The sequence below is a fragment of the Callithrix jacchus genome, chromosome 5 (assembly GCF_049354715.1).
Source record: "Callithrix jacchus isolate 240 chromosome 5, calJac240_pri, whole genome shotgun sequence".
Classification (NCBI taxonomy): domain Eukaryota; kingdom Metazoa; phylum Chordata; class Mammalia; order Primates; family Cebidae; genus Callithrix; species Callithrix jacchus.
The window spans coordinates 72843603-72864423 of record NC_133506.1 but is presented as its reverse complement, the minus strand read 5'-3'; positions in this window follow the sequence as shown (position 1 = coordinate 72864423).

Here is a 20821-nt window from a genome sequence, read left to right as displayed (position 1 = left end):
ATTTTGGGAGACAGAGGTGGGCAGGCGGATCACCTGAGGTCAGGAGTTCAAGACCAGCCTGACCAACGTGGAGAAACCCTGTCTCTGCTAAAAATACAAAATTAGCTGGGCGTGGTGGCACGTGCCTGTAACCCCAGCTACTTGGGAGGCTGAAGCAGGAGCATTGCTTGAACCCAGGAAGCGGAGGTTGCAGTGAGCCAAGATCACACCATTGCAACAAGAGCAACTCCATCTCAAAAAAAAAATAAAAAAGAAGAAGAAGAAGAAGAAGAAGCAGTAAAATTGCTGGGTATCTGGGCATGCACATTGTAGGGCTTTTTAATATTGATAGTCAAATGGCCTGCTGAAGATTGTGCCTCATCCTCTCTTCAGCCATGCATGAGAGTGCCTGTCCCCTGTCACCCTTGTCAACCTTGAGTATCAGGGTCCTTTTGCTCTTTTAAAGGAATTGTCAAGGCTCAAGACGGGAGAGACATTTAATGCAATCCCCTTACTGCAGAGCTGAGAAAGAGGGAACCCAGGGAAGGAAATGACTTGATCAAGGTCGACAGTGTGGCCCAGTTCAGAATAATCTCCATGTCAGGTCTCTTGACTTCCAAACCAGTGCTCTTGACCCAGTAGCCTCTGGACACCTCTTCCTGACCTTTCATTCAATGATTTCCTCAGCAAGTATTTACTGAGTGCTTGGCGGGTACTGTGCCTGGCACTGGGCATTCTCCACTGAGCAAAGCATGGGCCTCATCCTCAAGGAGTTCACAGAGGGGAGCAGAAAGGGAAACAAATGGCACCCCAAGAGCCCGTGCAGCCATGCAGGGATCTTAAGAAGCAGCAAAGAGCAGCACTTGGATTTACTGGGGGAGGTCAAGGAAGGCTTTCTAGAGGAGTCTTCAGAATCAATCTGGAGACTGTCCTGAAGAATGTCTGTCTCAAAGCTGACCAAGTAGACCCAGAGAGGGAAGAGCATTCTGGGCCCAGAGAATGACACTGTCGGCTTCACTCAGTTCCAACACAGGGAGAGGGTGGACAGGGTGAGGCTGGTGGGGCAGGCAGAGGCCAGGATGCAACATTCTCACGGACCAACTGAGAAATTGTAGTCCCGAAGCCCCAGGGAGGCATGAAGTCTGTGAATCGGGAGTGGGTGGTCCAAGTTACTTTAGAAAGCTAACACGCTGGGGCTGCAGTGTGGACAGTGCACTGGACGAGAGGCCCATACATGGAGACCTGGCAGGCAGCATCTCAGCAATTCACCTGTGAAGAGGCTTGCTCTGCTTCCTCACAGGTAGCAATCAGGTTAGGAATGTTTGAAAATCCTTTTCTGAGAATGATGTTCAAAGACCCAAAGTGCTCCACCCACACAGAGGTGGGGGCACTCTCAAGATGTGGATTCCCCAAAGCTCCTGCCTTTGGCCCAAGGCTGGGTCTGAGGGTGCCCATGTGTGTGCCAGGGCTAGAGATGTTCTGTGACTTGATGAGGTTTCCAACCAATTAAAAATGATCCACCTGAGGTCACCCCAAGGCAGTCAGCCTCTCCTGTCTGCACCTCTGTCGTTCCCTCATCTGGACCCTGTCAGGCAGGGGTGTGTTTGAGGCTTAAAGCACTTCTCAGCATGCAGAGTAATCAGGAGAACGCAGCTCCAAGGGGTGGGAGAGATTTCAAATAAGCCTTGTCCGGTATAAGTTACTGGCCAGCTCCCCTTCCTGGGGGTAGCCTCTGGAGGGCACTGCCAGAACTGCTACATCCCAAGACTATAGTCATTTGAGGGAGCTCCCCGCCTCCAACACACACACACACACACACACACACCCCTGCCCTCTCTTCTGCCCACTTATATTTCCCAAATATCCCCACCCCCAGGGTGAAGCCCAACTGCCTGTGGGATAACGGGTCCTCTCTGCTACTGCTTGCAAAACAGCTTGTTCTTTCTTAATGCTATTTAGGAAACAATTCAGTTGGGATTTCAGCCAGATTTCCTGTGTGTGTGGTTGGAGAGAAAGAGGCTCCCCAAGAAGGCCATGGAAGCTGGGGAGATGGAAGAGGCAGCGGCTGCTTAGACACACCAGTTGTACCCAGCCCATAGATTGTGTTTGATCTCTCTTTATAATTGTTTTCATTAATTTTGAATTCGATAGGTAATACCTGGATGTATTTTGAATAGAATTTAAAATTACAGACCAGACCAAAGCTCCCCTTAGATTAGGTTATTAGACAGTTAGGGCCCAGATGAAGGAACGACAGAGGTGCCTCATCCCCAATTCCAGTCCCCTTCCTCCACTCTTCAGATATAAACACTGTTCACATGTTTGTATTTGTCCTTCCAAATCTTTTAATAATACTTTACATTCATTCATATTTATGAATTTGTGCAAAATATTCTTTTTTCTTGTTTTTCTCCATAAATGATACCGCATTATACGTATTGTTCTGTGATGCGTTTCCTTTACTCAGTACATTTTATAGATCTATCATGTACCACTTAGAGCATGATCTCACTTTTTTTTTTTGCGGGGGGCGGGGTTGGTATTTTTTAGAGACAGGGCCTCACTCTGTTGCCCAGGCTGGAGTGCAGTGGCACACTGCAGCCTGGAATTCTTGGACTCAAGCCATTCTCCTGCCTCAGGCTCCTGAGTAGGATCTCACTTTTTTTAACTTACGTGATATTCTTCAGTTGGCCTGTCTCTCCATTTTGTGACCATTCCTCTACTAATGGAAGCTGACACTTTTACATTTTTTCACCATTAAAAACAATGCCTCAGCCAGGTGTGGTGGCTCATGCCTGTAATCCCAACATTTTGGGAGACTGAGGCAGCCAGATCACCTGAGGTCAGAAGTTGGAGACCAGCCTGGCCAACATGGTGAAACCCCATCTCTACAAAAAAAAAAAAAAATTAGCCAGCCATGGTGGTGCACTCTTGTAGTTCCAGCTACTCATGGGGCTGAGGTGGGAGGATCATTCAAGTGCGGAAAGTCAAGACTGCAGTGAGCTGAGATTGCACCATTGCACTCCAACCTGGGCAACAGAGCAAGATTCTGTCTCAAAAAACATATATCATAAAATAAAAATACTGGATACTTTGGCTCCTGCCTATGATCACAGCACTTTGGGAGGCCGAGACAGGCAGATCACCTGGGTCAGGAGTTCAAGACCAGCCTGACCAACATGATGAAACCCCATGTCTACTAAAAATACAAAAATTAGCCAGGTGTGGTGTTGCACACCTGTAATCACAGCTTACTTGAGAGGCTGAGGCACAAAAATCACTTGAACCCGAGAGACAGAGGTTGCAGTTAGCCGAGATAATGCCATTACACTCGGCTAGGGCGATAGTGTGAGACTTCATCTCAAAAAAAAAAAAAAAATTAAGTCCAGGTACAGTAGCTCACACCTATAATTCTAACATTTTGGGAGGCTGAGGTGGGAGGATCACTTTAGCCCAGGAGTTTGGGACCAACCTGAGCAACATAATGAGACTCTGTCTCTACAAAAAACAGTAAACAAAATAATACAAAATACAAATACAAAAAGTATCTGGGTGTGATGACTCTCCTGTAGCTCCAGCACCTTGGGAGGTTGAGGAGGAGGATCACTTCAGCCCAGGAGTTCAGGGTTACAGTGAGCTATGATCACACCAATGCACTCCAGCCTGAGCAACAGAGCAAAACCCTAATAAATAAAATCTTAATAGATACATATTACTAAACTGTCCTCCAAACTTTGTAAAAATCTCAGGGGCAAAGAATGGAATCACATTATTGGTTCAATTTTTGTTTATTTGATTAACGGTGAGATCAAGCATGTTTTTATTTGAATTATGTCTTCTGCAAACTTTCCTGTGTTTCGTTTTGTTAATTTTCTTTGGGGTTGTCACTCTTCTTATTGATGTGTAACAAGCATTCTGTATTCTGGGTAAGTACTAATCCTTCCATTGTTAGGTATGTTCCAAATATTTTTCTAGTATGTTGCTTTTCATTTCTGTTTTTTTATAGTGTCTTAATTTCGAGGTGGTCAAATGTATCAATCTTTTTCTTTATGGATTTTGCTTTTTGTTTTATTTATTTATTTATTTTGGATTTTGCTCTTCAGGTTTTCTTTTTTAAAGGGGCTCTTTCTTCAAGATCATATGCATATTTTCCTGTATATTCTTGTAAGACTTTAACACTTTGCTTTTTACACTTAGGTCTCTAATCCATCTGGGATTTTGTGTGTGCAAATGGTATGAGATGGGAGCTGTCTTTATTTTTTTTCCCTAAACAGATAATCAGTAGTCCCAATGCCTTTAACTGAATAATCTGTCATGTCTCCACTGAATTGAGATACTAATTTTGTCACTTACCATTAATATGTGTATATTTCTGATTATTCTACTCTACTTTCCTAGTAGTCTATCTATTCTTATGTCAATACCTAATCATTACAATTGCTACAACTTTCTAATACGTTTTGATTACAGGTGAAATAAATTATCCTTCCTCACTCTTTTTAAAAGTAATCTTTAGCATTTTAACATATTTACACTTGTTTAAGAATTTCTGAATGTTTGTCTAGTTCCATAAAAAATCTTGTTGAAAGCCCATTCAAAAATGGGCAAAGGATATGAACAGACACTTTACAAAAGAAGACATACATGAGGCCAACAAATATATGAAAAAATGCTCATCATCACTGGTCATTAGAGAGATGCAAATCAAAACCACATTGAGATACCATCTCACGCCACTTAGAATGGCGATCATTAAAAAACCTGGAGACAACAGATGCTGGAGAGGATGGGGAGAAATAGGAACACTTTTACACTGCTGGTGGAAGTGTAAAGTAGTTCAACCATTGTGGAAGACAGTGTGGCGATTCCTCAAGGACCTAGAAATAGAAATTCCATTTGACCCAGCAATCCCATTACTGGGTATATATCCAAAGGACTATAAATCGTTCTACTATAAGGACACATGCACACCAGTGTTCATTGCAGCACTGTTTACAATAGCAAAGACCTAGAACCAACCCAAATGCCTATCGATGATAGACTGGACTGGGAAAATGTGGCACATATACACCATGGAATATTATGCAGCAATCAAAAATGATGAGTTCGTGTCCTTTGTAGGGACATGGATCAATCTGGAGAATATCATTCTCAGCAAACTGACACAAGAACAGAAAATGAAATACCACATATTCTCACTCATAGGTGGGTGTTGAACAATGAGAACACATGGACACAGGGAGGGGAGCACTACACACTGGGGTCTATTGGGGGATTAGGGGAGGGACAGTGTGGGGAGGAGCTGGGGAGGGATAGCCTGAGGAGAAATGCCAAATGTGGGTGAAGTGGAGGAAGGCAGCAAAACACACTGCCACATGTGTACCTATGCAACTATCTTGCATGTTCTGTACAGGTACCCCAAAACCTAAAGTGCAATAAAAATAAAAAACAAAAATAAATAAATAAATAAAAATAATAAAAGAATAATCTTCTTAAAAATGTAAAAAAAAAAATCCTGTTGAGATTTTTTATGACATTGTATTCAATTTATACATAAATTTGGTAACAATTGATATCTGTATGATACTGATATCTTCCTATCACTGTACATTCATTCATTCACTCCACATATATGTACTGAGTGCCTACCATGTGCCAGCACTGTTCTGGGTCCCAGGGATACAGCAATCAACCAATTACTTGCTCCCATGGAGTTTATATTCTTGAGTAATACAATGTATCATTCCATGTGTCTTCTTTTGTATCTTTCCTTAAAATGTTACTATTTTGCCCATATAGGGCTTACTTGTTTCTTGTTAGATTTGTTCCTAAGCACTTCCTTTTTGAAGGAAATTCCGTCATTAAGCTTCTCTACAGAACTTGCAACGTCTTATAATTTTTTTTCCTTAAAAGCATTAAAAGTAAGCTTTTTTTTCTTTCTTTACTTATTTTTTAATAGAGACAGGGTCTCACTATGATGCCCAGAATGGAGGTATAGTGGCTATTCACAGGTGTAGTCATTGCACACTACAACCTTGAACTCCTCAGCTCAAGCAATCTTCCTGCTTCAGCCTCCTGAGTAGCTGAGATTACAGTGTGTGCCACTGTTTCCAGCTAAGGTAAGTATTCTTAAAGAAAACGAAATGTAATAAGATTCTATTCTTTTAGTTCTCTATAGAAGGTAGAGTCATTTATCTGCAAAGCACTGTACATTTCTAACCCACGTTTCTAGAAAGGTTAGATTTTCTATTTGATGAAGATATAACTTTGTTAAAGAGTGAGTTTTCAGTCAGGCATAGTGGCCCACACCTGTGACCCTAGCACTTTGGGAGGCCAAGGCAGGTGGATCACAAGGTCAGGACTTTGAGACCAGCCTGACCAACATGATGAAACCCCATCTTTACTAAAAATACAAAAATTAGCCAGGTGTGGTGGTACACGCCTGTAATCTCAGCCACTCAAGAGGCTGAGGCAGGAGTATTGCTTGAACCCAGGAGGCAGAAGTTGCAGTTAGCCAAGATCGCACCACTGCACTTTAGCCTGGGCAACAGAGCAAGACTCTGTCTCAAAAAAAAAAAAGAGTGAATTTTCAAAATTTGTTAGTTTCAAATTTGGTTTTCACATTTGTTTAGGTCAGTACTATAAAAGTTAAGACAAGTTAAATTATATGATTTTTACAAATGCTTAATGAATGGTTTTTCAGTTACTCCTCTCTTTATACTTGCGGTTATCTGGAGAGGGAGTAAGCTTCTATGAGTCAAAGTTCTACAAAAGACACTAAAAATAAAAAACATTAAGCTCAAAGAACAAGAATAAACAACATCTTCACCAATGAGATTAGTTAAAACAGAAAAGACTGATAAACCCAGTATCAGGATGTGAAAAAAAAAAAGTGTAGCTTGGCCTCATGCCATGGGATGGCAATTTACGATGTCAGTCAAACTCCAAAATGCTCTGACTCAGCAATTCTACTTCCTGGTAGGACTTTATCTTTCAGACACATTCTTAGGAAAGCATAAAGATACCTACTCAAGTGTGTTCATTTCCACCTCATTTGCAATAACCAAAAGACTGGAAACAAGGCAAATGTCCACCAGAAAAGTTTTGCCAGGTTGTGGTATATCCTGGTAAATGTGTTTTATGCAGCCTTTAAAACAGAGGTAGATTTATTTGTAGCAAAATGGCAAGATTCAACCTGAGAAGACTGCTTGGAAAAAAAAGAAGAAAGAAAAAGAACAAAATAGCAAGAAATGTTGCCAAAGGAAAATAACTAGTGGCTGGGCGTGGTAGCTCATGCCTGTAATCCCAGCACTTCGGGAGGCCGAGGCTGGTGGATCACCTGAGGTCAGGAGTTCTAGACCAGCCTGACCAACATTGAAAAACCCGTCTCTACTAAAAATTAAAAAGTTAGCTGGGCATGGTGGCGTGTGCCTGTGATCCCAGCTATTCAGGAGGCTAAGGCAGGAGAATCGCTTGAACCCAGGAGGTGGAGGTTGCAGTGAGCGGAGATCACGCCATTGCACTCCAGCCTGGGCAACAAGAGAGAAACTCTGTCTCAAAAGAAAAGAAAAGAACTAGTTACAAAACATTACATACAGCATGTTGCAATTCATACAAAACACACAGACACACACATGTGCACAGGCACCAGACTCATGCGCACATAGTGTTTACATATACATGAAGATTCTGGGAGCAGGCACAAAAGCCTATTAACAGTGTTTACATCTGCCGAATGAACTGAAGGGGCTGAGGAAGAGGAGGTTTTTGCTTCATACTCAGTGCTCCTCTGAAAGTTTTACAAGGAAAATATAATACTTTTATCGTGAAAGAACTAATAATCTCTCCCTCTACCACAATCCCACAAAGCAGCAAACTTTGATTACTTTTACATTGGTTTACTACTATAAAGCCAGACACTAACATCGATTGAAATGACAGCATTGGGCTGGGCAAAATTCCCATGTCTGTAACCCCAGTACTTTGGGAGGCTGAGGCAAGTGGATCACTTGAGATCAGGAGTTCAAGACCATCCTGGCCAACATGGTGAAACCCCGTCTCTACTAAAAATACAAATATTAGCCTTGCGTGTTGATGGGCATCTGTAATCCTGGCTACTTGGGAGGCTGAAACAGGAGAATCACTTGAATCCAGGAGGCAGAGTTTGCAGTGAGCCAAGATCATGCTGATGCACTCCAGCCTGGGCAACAGAGAGAGACTCCATCTCAAAAACAAAACAAAACAACAAAAAAACACTCAAGGCTGGGTGCGGTGGCACCTGTAATCCTAGCACTTTGAGAGGCGAAAGCAGAAGGATTGCTTGAGTCCAGGAGTTTGACACCAGCCTGGGCAACACAGTGAGACCTCCTAACAAAATATATATATATATATATATATATTTTTTTTTTTTTAATTAGTCAGGCATTGTGGCGCATGCCTGTAGTCCTAGTTACTGGGGAGGCTGAGGCAGAAGGATTGCTTGAACCCAAAAGTTTGATGTTGAAGTGAACTATGATTGCACCACTGCACCCCAGCCTGGGTAACAGTGCAAGACCCTATCTCAAAAAAAATAAAATACATTATTTGAGCCAGGTGCAGTGGCTCATGCCTGTAATCCCAGCACTTTGGGAGGCTGAGCAACTGGAACACTTGAGGTCAGGAGTTCGAGACCAGCCTAGCCAACATGGCAAACCTCCATGTTTACCAAAAATGCAAAAATTAGCCAGGCATGATGGCGCATGCTTGTAATCCTAGCATTACAAGCCTCAGAGGCTGAGGCATAAGAATTGCTTGAACCTGGGAGACAGAGGTTGCAGTGAGCCAAAATTGCACCACTGCACTCCAGCCTGGTGACAGAGTGAGACTCTGTCTCAAAAAAACAAAAACTAACTAACTAACTAAAACACTCATTGAGGAAAAGGAACGTCCTCAAATCTGATAAGGGATATCTACAGACAAAGATATCACTAACGTGATGCTTACTGGTGAAAGACTGAATGCATTCTCTCTAAGACTGGGAATGAGGCTAGGATGTCTGCTTCTGCCATTTCTATTCAGCATTGTATTACAGTCTGAGCTGTACAAAGAGACAAGAAAAAGCAACTAAAGGCATCAGAATTTGAATTCTGTTTTTACTTATATGATCACATATGTACACACCCACACATACATGATTCTAAGGAATCTACGTGAAATCTAGTGGAACCAATAAGTAAGTTTAGCAAGGTTGCGATATACAAGGCCAACCTACAAAATTAGCTGTGTTCCTATATACTAGCAACAATCAAAAATTGAAATAAAAATAACAATATCACTTCTAATAGCATCAAAAATATGAAACACTTAGGGATAAATCTGACAAAAGATATACAAGATTGATACTGAAAACTACAAAACATTGCTAAGAGAAATTAAAGAAATTAAATGGAAGAATATACTTTTTGATATGCCAACAGACTCTATATTGTGAAAACGTCAATTTTTCCCAAACAGATCTATCATTCAATACAGTCACAATCAAGATACCAGTAAGAAGTTCCAGGCCAAGAGCAGTGGCTCATGCCTGTAATCCTAGAACTTTGGGAGGCCAAGGCAGGTGAATCACCTGAGGTCAGGAGTTTGAGACCAGCCTGGCTAACGTGATGAAACCCTGGGTCTACTAAAACTAAAACACATTCCACACTGTCTGTCTCACAATGAATGCAAATATACATTTTGTACAGAATGCTTGAGCAACTATGTGAAGACTCCGAAAGTAAATCAATGCAGGCATATTGGAGAAGAATAATATGTTTGAACATACCACCTGAGTAGCAGTGACTTGATTATGTATTTTCCTCTGGTATCCCCCAACCTGAACTCAATGCAGCCCAAAACCCAATATGGACATCTATGGGGACAGAGGGGGCTCCAGGAGAAAACTCTCTAGATCTGGCTTAAGGGGCAGGAAAGAGATCTCCTAATGTTCAGAGAGTTCAGAGATCTCCCACATTTTCTTTTCTTCATTGCTTTGCACCCCAGTTCCAAGCAAACCTTGGTAATAGTGGCAGCAGCAGGAGAGGAGGGCAGAGAGACCCTAAAACTCTGAGGGAGGAAAACCTTCCTCTCCGGTGAGAGGAGGTGTGTTCCCAGGAAGGTGGAATGAATCCTCAATAGCCTCTCTCTCTCTCTCTCTCTCTCTCTCTCTCTCTCTCTCTCTCTCTCTCTCTCTCTCTCTCTCTGTCTTCCCAATGCCCAGCCCCTGATGCAGGCATGGCCACATGAAGTACATCAGAAAACAAGGTAAATAAATCCAGCTTTTTGGCCAAGGGATCAAGAATCTCAAGGAATCAGCATGTATCAGGGAGATGACAGTAGGGGAGGAGCTCAGGAAAGCAACCCTTTAGAGCACCTGTGGAATGATACCAAAAGGTCTGACATCTGCATCATCCAAGTCCCAATAAGAGAGGGAGAAAAATGTGATGTAGAAAAATATTTGAAGAAAACTTCAAATTTGGCAACCCCCCCCAAATTTGGCAAAAACATAGACAGAGAATCAAGAAGCTCAGCAAACCCCAAATAGAATAAACATAAAGGAACACATACTCAACACGTAGTCAGACTGCTGAAAACAAAGGACAGAGACAAACATCTTGCAATAAGCCGAAGGAAAATGATATATTACTATAGAGAATCAACAGTTTGCATGACTGTGGCTTTCTTATCAGAGATTATGAGATAGAAGAAAGGAAAACAATATTTTAGATGTGTTGAAATAAAGACCCTCCGAGCCAGGTGCGGTGGCTCACGCCTCTAATCCCAGCACTTTAGGAGGCCGAGATGGGAGGATCACGAGGTCAGGAGTTCAAGACCAGCCTGGCCAAGATGGCAAAACCCCATCTCTATATACATATTTAAAAGAAAAAAAGAACCTGCAACATAATTCTCTACCCAGTGAAAATATCCATCAAGAATGAAGGTGAAATGACATTCGCAGCTAAAGAAAAACTAAGAGAATTACTGTCACTATTTCTCTGAAATGACACCAGAAGGAAACTTGGGACATCAGAAATAAACAAAGAGAAACAAAATGTTAAATATCTGGGTTAAATACAGTAGACTATTTCTCTCCTTTGAGTTTCTTAAAACCTATCTTCTGGTTGAAAACAAAAGTTAGAATGCTGCCTGATTAAATTTGTATGTATGTAGAGACACGAGGCAACTGTGGAGCAGAACGAAGGAAAATAGACGATGGTAAAACCTCTAAGCCCACTTGAGGTGCTAAAATATTGATTTAAGTAATGAAAATTCAACTGTATATGCTATCATACCTAAAACAACCACTAAAAGTTGTGTGTGTGCGCGCGTGTGTGTGCGCGTGTGCATGCGTGTGTGCATGCGCGTGCGTGTGTGTGTTTGTATATATACGTATAATGTGTAAATGTATATATAAACGCAATTACATTTAAAAGGATACCAAAATGTGTTCAAACAACCCAGAAGAAAGCAAGAAAGAGAAAACAGAGTGAACAAGCAGAAAACAAATGTAATTGTAAAACAAAATACAAATAATCACACTGAATCTAAGTGAATGGTTTAAACACATCACTTAAAACACAGAATGATTTTTTGTTTTTTTGAGACAGGGTTTCACTCTGTCACCCAGGCTGGAGTGCAGTGGTGTAATCTCAGCTCATCACAACCTCTGCCTCCCAGGCTCAAGCAATTCTCCTGCCTCGGCCTCCTAGTAGTTAGGATTACAAGCACACACCACTACCTCCTGGCTAATTTTTGTATTCTTAGTAGAGACAGGGTTTCACCATATTGACCAGGCTAGTCTTGAACTACTGACCTCAAATGATCCACCGGCTTCAGCCTCCCAAAGTGCCAAGATTACAGGCATGAGCCACCACACCCAGCCCAGAATGATTTTTTAAGTGACCCAACTGTATATTGTCCAAAAGAAGCTCCCTTCAAATATAATGATATAAGTAGATGAAAAGCAAAAGGATAGAAAAAGATACGCCATGCTAACATAAATCAAAAGAGAGCTAGGGTGGCTATATTCATATCAAACAAAAAGATTTTAAAGAAAATGACCAGTGGTAAAGCAGGCAGGAGTTGATTCATCAAGAAGACATAACAATCTAGATGTATATATAGTTAACAACGGGGATTTGAAGAACATGAAGCAAAACTGACAAAATTAAAAGGAGAAAGAAAGAAATTTACAGTTATAGTCGGAGAGTTTTACGCTCCTCTCTCAGTAATTGATGAAACCAATGGAGATTCCATTTGCTTTCCTCTGGTACTCCAAACATGGACTCAAGCAAACCTCCCACCTTAGCCTGGAAATAAAGGTGCACACCACCAGGCCAGCTCATTTATTCATTTATTTATGTTTGTAGAGATGAGGGTCTCACCATGCTGCCCAGGCTGGTCTCAAACTCCTGGTGTCAAGCAATCCTACCACCTTGGCCTCTCAAAGTGCTGGGATTACAGGCATGAGCCACCATACCTGGCCCAATTTATTTTACAGGCAATAAAAAAGGAAGCAACACCATTCAGATGAATTGCAAGAAGAATTGGAATCTCAGTCATGCAAAGACAGACCCAGTTTCCCCAACGATTCCTGTCAGCTACAACATTTTGAAGTATATTAACATCAAGCCCTGAATATGCTTCTTATTTTAAATACTGTGGTAGAGTGCAAATCATTAGCCTTTTTGAAAAGCATAGAGAGGATTTGAAGTCAAGCATATCTGAGAGAAACAAAGAAACTGATAGTCAGTACCAATCACCCACCTCCAGAAGTGGGGCAGCAAGCACGGCGCGCAGGCTGAGTATCAGACCTGATTGTGTCTAATGCGTTCTGATGACGCCTCTGCAACTGAGCTTTAGCATCCATGCTGTTCCAATTCTCCATACTGCATCTTCTACAGAAACAGATCTCAGTAAAGAGGAGAAATAAAAAAGTTTCATCCAATCTTTAAAAAAATGTTAATGTCAAGTAAGGAAAGATCTGTTACATTATAATATTGCATCTCAAAGTCAGCGTGGTGAAAGGGATGCTTAATTTCTTCTCTTCCTTCTTATTTGTTGTGTCAACAGATCAAAAGGCAAGTGTACTCTAAAACTAAATCTAAATATCTAAAATTATTCACCTTTCTTTACTGCTTATTATCCCTCATAAATAATAACTAACTAACTAGGACATGGAACTTTTATTTTGCTCAGAAAGAAAAGCTTAGTTATGGCAATAAAAATATTCCTATAATAAAAACTAAAATAAAAAACCTAATATTCTCTTGTCTGCTCTATTGATAAGCAATAGAATCAAACAAATTCAAATTAGAATCAAAGATTTTAGGAGTGTCAGTGACCTTAGAGATGGTTTAGGTAAACAATCTCACTTCATAGACTGGAGAGGCAAAGTTCAAGCATTGTAAGAAACTTGTCAAAGTAACACAGAAAACCATTGGCAAACAATGGCTGGAAAACTCTGGCTGCCTAACCACTAGTTCTGGTCCCTTTGTTTATCAAATTCTGTCTTTTCACAGTGTTATGAAGGTAAAAGGCTATCACACCAGCCTCGCTGGCTTGTAAGTAAGTAATGATGGGGGATATAAAGTAATCTAACCCAGTGTGCATTGAAAGTAGATAGAAACCTCTTGTGAACACCTGGGCAGTAGAATAACTGAAATAAACAATTTTCCTAGTTGCTACAGCAGAGGCAAGAAATAATGAAATTGACTTTATCTATTTAAATAATGAAGGTAGAAACTGCAATAAGAAACCTGGCATCACTCTTTAACCAAGAGCTAATATTTATATTGCTTTTTTTGATTGTACTTTAGGTTACAGGGTACATATGCAGATCATGCAGGGTTGTTGCATAGCTACATACATGGCAAGGTGGTTTGCCTTCTTCATCCCCCCCACGTCATCTATAGCTATTATTTTCCCCATGTTATCCCCCCCAACCTCCCCACTCCCCACTGTCCCTCCCCTAGCCACCCCCAACAGACCCTAATGTGTGATGCTCCCCTTCCTGTGTCCATGTGTTCTGATTGTTCAACATCCACCTATGACAGAACATGAAGTACTTGATTTTCTGTTCTTGTGTCAGTTTGCTGAGAATGATGGTTTCCAGATTCATCCATGTCCCTACAAAGGACACTAACTTATCATTTTTATGGCTGCATAGTATTCCATGGTGTATATGTGCCATGTTTTCTTTGTCCAGTCTATCATTGATGGGCATTTGGGTTGGTTCCAGGTCTTTGCTATTGTAAACAGCCTCAATAAGCATACGTGTGCATGTGTCTTTATAATAGAATGTTTTATAATCCTTTGGGTATATACCCAGTAATGGGATTGCTGGGTCAAATGGAATTTCTATTTCTAGATCCTTGAGGAATCCCCACACTGTCTTCCACAATGGTTGAACTAATTTACACTCCCACCAACAGTGTAAAAGTGTTCTGATTCCCCACATCCTCTCCAGCATCTGTTGTCTCCAGATTTTTTAATGATTGCCACTGTAACTGGCATGAGGTGGTATCTCAATGTGGTTTTGATTTGCATTTCTCTAATGACCAGTGATGATAACCATTTTTTCTTGTGTTTTTTGGCCTCATATATGTCTTCTTTTGAAAAGTGTCTATTCATACTCTTTGCCCACTTTTGAATGGGGTTTTTGTTGTTTTTTTTTTTCTTGTAAATCTGTTTTAGTTCCTTGTAGTTTCTGGATATTAGCCCTTTGTCAGATGGGTAGATTGACAAATCTTTTTCCCATTCTGTTGGTTGCCGATTCACTCTAGTGACTGTTTCTTTTGCCGTGCAGAAGCTGTGGAGTTTAATTAGATCCCATTTGTCTATTTTGGCTTTTGTTGCCAATGCTTTTGGTGTTTTAGTCATGAAGTCCTATGCCTATGTCCTGAATGATTTTGCCTAGGTTTTCTTCCAGGGTTTTTATGGTGTTAGGTCTCATGTTTAACTATTTAATCCATCTGGAGTTAATTTTAGTGTAAGGTGTCAGGCAGGGGTCCAGTTTCTACTTTCTGCACATGGCTAGCCAGTTTTCCCAACACCATTTATTAAATAAGGAATCCTTTCCCCATTACATTTATACTATTTTAGAAAATGTAATCATTATTTATTGTGGATCATTTTACCTCATATGACATTTCTGACCTTGTGATTAATAAATACAAGTTGTGCTGCCAGAAAAAAGTAAGTATGCACATGTTCCAAGGTACGCACATGGCCATGTAATATCAATATATCTCAAGTTAATGACAGTGTTCCTTTAATGGAGACCTTTGCATTTTGATCCATAGAACATAGGAGGACGTTCTTTGTCTCAAAGCTCTATGTGTTTACATTTTATATCTGCAGATTATTTTCAGAAATAAGTTTTGCTTCCACAGTAAGAGTGAACACTTTGGTTTATGTATAAGTTAAAAATAATTGTTAGCAATATGTACTTCATAGGAAAATTTCTTAGACATATGCAAGCAAGTGAAAACAATTAGCGCCAGTGGTATTAACTACTTTCTAAAATTTTATTTTTATTCCTAAAAAGTCATTTAGTTAAGGCCCAGTTAATAAAAATATAATCATTATTGTTTAAGGTCTACCCAGAGATTGTTGCTGTTCTGTTTATTTTGCAGAAAAGATAAGATTGAAAGTTCTTCAGGAGACCTTGAACTTATAAATCTATCTTTCACCACTAAAAGAGCATTATTCTCATGTCATAATGAGAATAATCATTTACATACTTGGTGTAATAAATGCCTAAAAGACATTTTATTTTCTGAATATATTTCAATTTTTTTCTTGCTGTAATGGGGATATTGTAAATTATGCATTTGCACTAATGGTATTTCTTAAAGCAATAGATGTAACTGTAAACTAAACCAAGCTACAAACTATTGTAGGCCTTTGTAAATTCTGTTGTAGGTACTATAAACTTGGTTCAAGTCCTTATCAGCAGATTATGTTGTGAATATATTTGTAAATTGTTAAAATATTTTTAAGATTATTTAATTAAGTATCTTATTGAAGTGACAGCTTTGCAGGTGCAAAAATTTATGTTTATAAAATTATACTGTTTACAAGGCGAAAATAAATGAATAGAGCTGAATGAAAACTGTAACGCAGTCTATCAAAATTTGTGCAATGCAGCTAAAACAATGGAAAGAGGGAAATTTATAGCATTAAATACTTATATTAGAAAAGGAAAAAATGTCTCAAATCAATGTTCTAAGCTCATGCTTTGTTAAGAAACAAGAAAAAGAAGACCACAGTGAACATAGCAAGCAGAAGGAAAAAAATAATTTAAAAAAATTAATTAATAAAATAAAGAGCAGAAGTTAACAAAATGTAACAGAGAAAAATAAGGGAAAAACTAATGAAACCGAGAAGATGATTCTTTAAAAGATCAATTTTATCGATAAACCTCTAGTTAAACTGATCAAGAAAAAAGGAAAACAACTTACAAACATCAGTAATAAAAGAGGGAACATTACCACAGACCCTACATACATTACAAATACAGATGTGACAACTAGGATAAAAAATTCCTTGAAACAAATCACAAAAGTTCACTCAAGAAGAAACAGTTATATTTAAGTCCTGTATCTATTCGCAACATTAAATTCATAGTTTAAAAGCCTCAAGTAGGCTGGTCACAGCGGCTCATGCCTATAATTCCAGCACTTTGGGAGGCTGAGGCAGGTGGATCACAAGGTCAGGAGTTCAAGACCAGCCTGGCCAAGATGGTGAAACTCCATCTCTAACAAAACTACAAAAATTAGCAGGGCGCAGTGGCAGGTGCTCATAATCCCATCTACTTGGGAAGCTGAGTCAGGAGAATCGCTTGAACCCGGATGGCAGAGGTTGCAGTGAGCCAAGATCATGCCACTGCACTCCAGCTGGGGCGACAGAGTGAGATTCTGTCTCAAAAAAAAAAAAAAAAAGAAAAGAAAATCCTCACACAAAGAAAACTCCAGCACTAGATGCTTTCACTGACAAATTTTATCAAATATTTAAGAAAGATGTAATGCAGGCCTGGCACAATGGCTCACAACTGTAACCCCAGCACTTTGGGAAGCCAAGGCAGGTGGATCATCTGAGGTCAGGAGTTTCAGATCAGCCTGGCCAACATGGAGAAAACCCATCTCTACTAAAAATACAAAAATTAGTCTGGTGTGGTGGTGGACACCTGTAATCCCACCTGCTTGAGAGGCTGAGTCAGGAGACTCTCTTGAACCCAAGAGGCGGAGGTTGCAGTGAGCTGAGACCACGCCATTGCACTCCAGCCTAGGCAACAGAGCGAAACTCCTTCTCAAAAAAAAAAAAAAAACAAAAACATAATGCTAGTCCTACCCAATCTCTTCCATGATACACAATGTGATAGAAACTTTCCATCTCATTTTATGAGGCTAACTCTACTCTTATTAAAATCTGACATGGACATTACAGTAAAAGAATACTGCAGAACAAGATAACTCATGAACACAGATGCAAAATTCCTCAACAAAATAGTAGCAAATTGAACTTAGCACTATAAAAACTCATAACAAGTGGGGTTTATCTTGGGAATGCAAGTCAATTTTAACTTTTGAAAATCAATCAGTTTAATTCAGCTTATCAACAGCCTAAAGGAAATAAAGACATTTGATCGTCTTAATAGATGAAGAACAAACATTTGACAAATTTAACATCCATTCTTGATAAAATCTCTCAGCAATCAAGGAAAAAACAAAAGGAACTTTCTCTGCCCAATATAGGGCATCTATAAAAACAAAACAAAAACTCAATGAAAATCATTCCTAATGGTGAACGACTGAATGCTTTCCCCCTAAGATTAGAAACAAAGCAAGGATACCTGCTTTCACCACTCCTAATCAACACTGTACTGGAGTCCTGGCCCGTGCAATCGGCAAGGAAAAAAATAAATGTCATACAAATTGTGAAGGAAGAAATAAAACTTTCTCCATTCCCAGATGGTAAATTGTGTAAAAAATTCCAAAAAACGACCAAGAAAAAAGCTACCAGAACTAATAAGTGAGTTTAGCAAGGTTGCAGGATACAAGGTCAGTATACAAAACTCAATTACATTTCTTCATCCTAGATTTTTTTCTTGGTAGGACAGTTCTCCACAGAGCCTTAGACCAACCCAGTTCCCCCAGTTTGTTGTTTGTAGTTCTCAAGAATGACTGCAAAATTTGCTGGGAATACGACACCCTGATATAGGGAAGAACTGACCAGAACAGCCTGGGCTCTCTTCCAGTCCCCACACAGAAGAGGGACATCCTTCAAGGCTTTATCCCAGATGGTCCTGGTGCTCCTGAGGTATAAAACACAGAGTAGGCTGCCTTCCAGGGTCCCACAGCTGCAGCACAAGTGGGGTACATGCAGAAAAGATTCCACCCTACTTCCTTATTTTTCTTATCTGCTATATATTTAGAAACTATAAAGAGATGCTTTCACTTATTAAATGATTTTTCAATATCTTAAAGTAAGCATGTGGTTTTTCTCCTTTGATCTGTCAAAGTAGTGAATTCTATTAATATAGAATAATAGAATTAATCAATTTATTAATAAAATGGTGAAACACTTTTGCCCTATTAAGACAAATGCTACAGGTCAGGCACAGTGGCTCATGTCTGTAATCCCAAAACTTTAGGAGGCTAAGATAGGAGAATCACTTGAGGCCAGGAGTTCAAGACCAGCCTGGGCAGCATAGTAAGACCCCATCTCTTAAAAATTGTTTTTAAATTAGCTGGGCATAGTGACATGTTGCCTATACTCCCAGCTACTCAGGAGGTGAGAGGATCATTTGTGCTCAGGAAGTCAAGGCTGCAGTGAGCTGTGATCATGCCACTGTACTTCAGCCTAGGTGACAGAGCGAGACCCTGTCTCAAAAAACATTTTTTTAAATGCTACAGCCATGATGTATATTAAATTTGTTAAATCTATATTTAGAATATTCATTCTTGTTCATAAACAAGATAGATCTGTCACTGTTTTCTCGTCCTGTTCTTTTCCAGTTAGGGTGACAAGATTATACAAGTCTCAGAAATTGAATTGAGTTGCTTCTCTATTTCTTTTTCTATACTTGTCATTTATTTATGTGCTTCACACGCAGTAAGTCCTCTGAATCTAAGGAACTGTGTCTTTCTTCAGTTCTAGAAAATGCATACCCATTATTTGTTCTATCACCCATGGTCTCTGTTCCTCCCCACATCTTCCCAACCCCCAGGTATTCTTATGAATAGATATTGAAACCCCCATCCTCCAAGTATAACTTTTCCTCCATTTTGCTCATTTCTTTATCCCTTTGTACAGCACTCTGAGGGAATTGCTTACCTCAAATTTCAAGCTTACTAATTTTATCCAACTGTGAATTACTTGCTCTTCACCCGTATATTGAGTTCTTTTTTTTTAACAAGAATATATGTATATATTTTTCAAGATCTCTATTAGGATCTTTTTCATAACTATTTGTCTTCATTTCCCATATGTAATTCCTTCCTTTATCTTTCCAAAGATAACTATAGACTCTTTTTTTTGAGACTCTCTGTCACCTGGGCTTGAGTGCCATGGTGCTCCGCCTCCAGGGTTCGAGCGATTCTCCTGCCTCAGCCTCCTGAGTAGCTGAGATTACAGGTGCTCGCCACTACACCTGGCTAATTTTTGTATTTTCAGTAGAGATGGAGTTTCACCATGTTGGTCACACTGGTCTCAAATTCCTGACCTCGTAATCTGTCCACCTCAGCCTCCCAAAGTGCCAAGACCACAGGTGTGAGCCATTGTGTCTGGCCAACTATACACTTTTTAAAGTTTCTCCTAATGCTATATTGACTCCTGTATATTTTTTCATGTCCATTTGTTATCTCTCTTAGTGGAGTTGGCTTTCCTCAAATGTTTTCTGTCGTTACTGTGTCCTTGCCATCGTGGTTGGATGTCCTGGCCATCGTTGGTTGGTCTCTGCTGGACCGCTGGGTGGGAACTGCTGCCATAATTTTGAGGGTTTCGGTTGAGGGCTCACAGTATGCTGCAGTTTGTTGGTTTCTCACCTGAGTAGTGATACATTTGTTTCTGCCAGGTGTGGCCAGCCACCTAAAGTACCCCCTGGTCTCTGATCCAAACTGCAACCCTACTCTTCTCATCTAAAAGCATACCTCTTCACCTTTGCCCTTGGCCCAAGGGAGGAGAATGTGCAACAATCAATCAACCTGGCTGCTCCCCACTGAAAACCGCAACAAACCACATCATGGGTAGCCCCAAGGGTCTCTTTTGCCCTGTTTGCACCGCCTCTCGTCCCGAGGCAATGCACAGGGCTCTCCCACATATACCCTGCTCTGAAGTTTCTCGGTATGATCTGCCATCTGTGTTCTGTCTTTTCCAGAATCCTGTGGTTTCTAGTGGACTGAGAGTCCCCTTTCTTGCTTTCAAATGGAACTGTATAGTGTTCATTTGTTCTATTTCTCTCATGTCTGTTATTACTATGCATTTGGCATAGGGGAGAGACTGCAGTGTGTGTTCAGTCCACCATGTTTTTTTTTTTTTTGGTTTTTTTTTTTCTGTGATGGAGTTTCGCTTTTGTCACCCAAGCTGGAGGGCAATGGCACAATCTCGACTCACCATAACCTCCACCTCCCAGGTTCAAGCGATTCTCCTACCTCAGCTTCCTGAGGAGCTGGGATAACAGGTATGTGCCACCACACCTGGCTAGTTTTGTATTTTTAGTAGGGACGGGGTTTCTCCATGTTGGTCAGGCTGGTCTTGAACTCCCAACCTCAGGTGATCCACCCCCGCTCGGCCTCCCAAAGTTCTGGGATTACAGGCATGA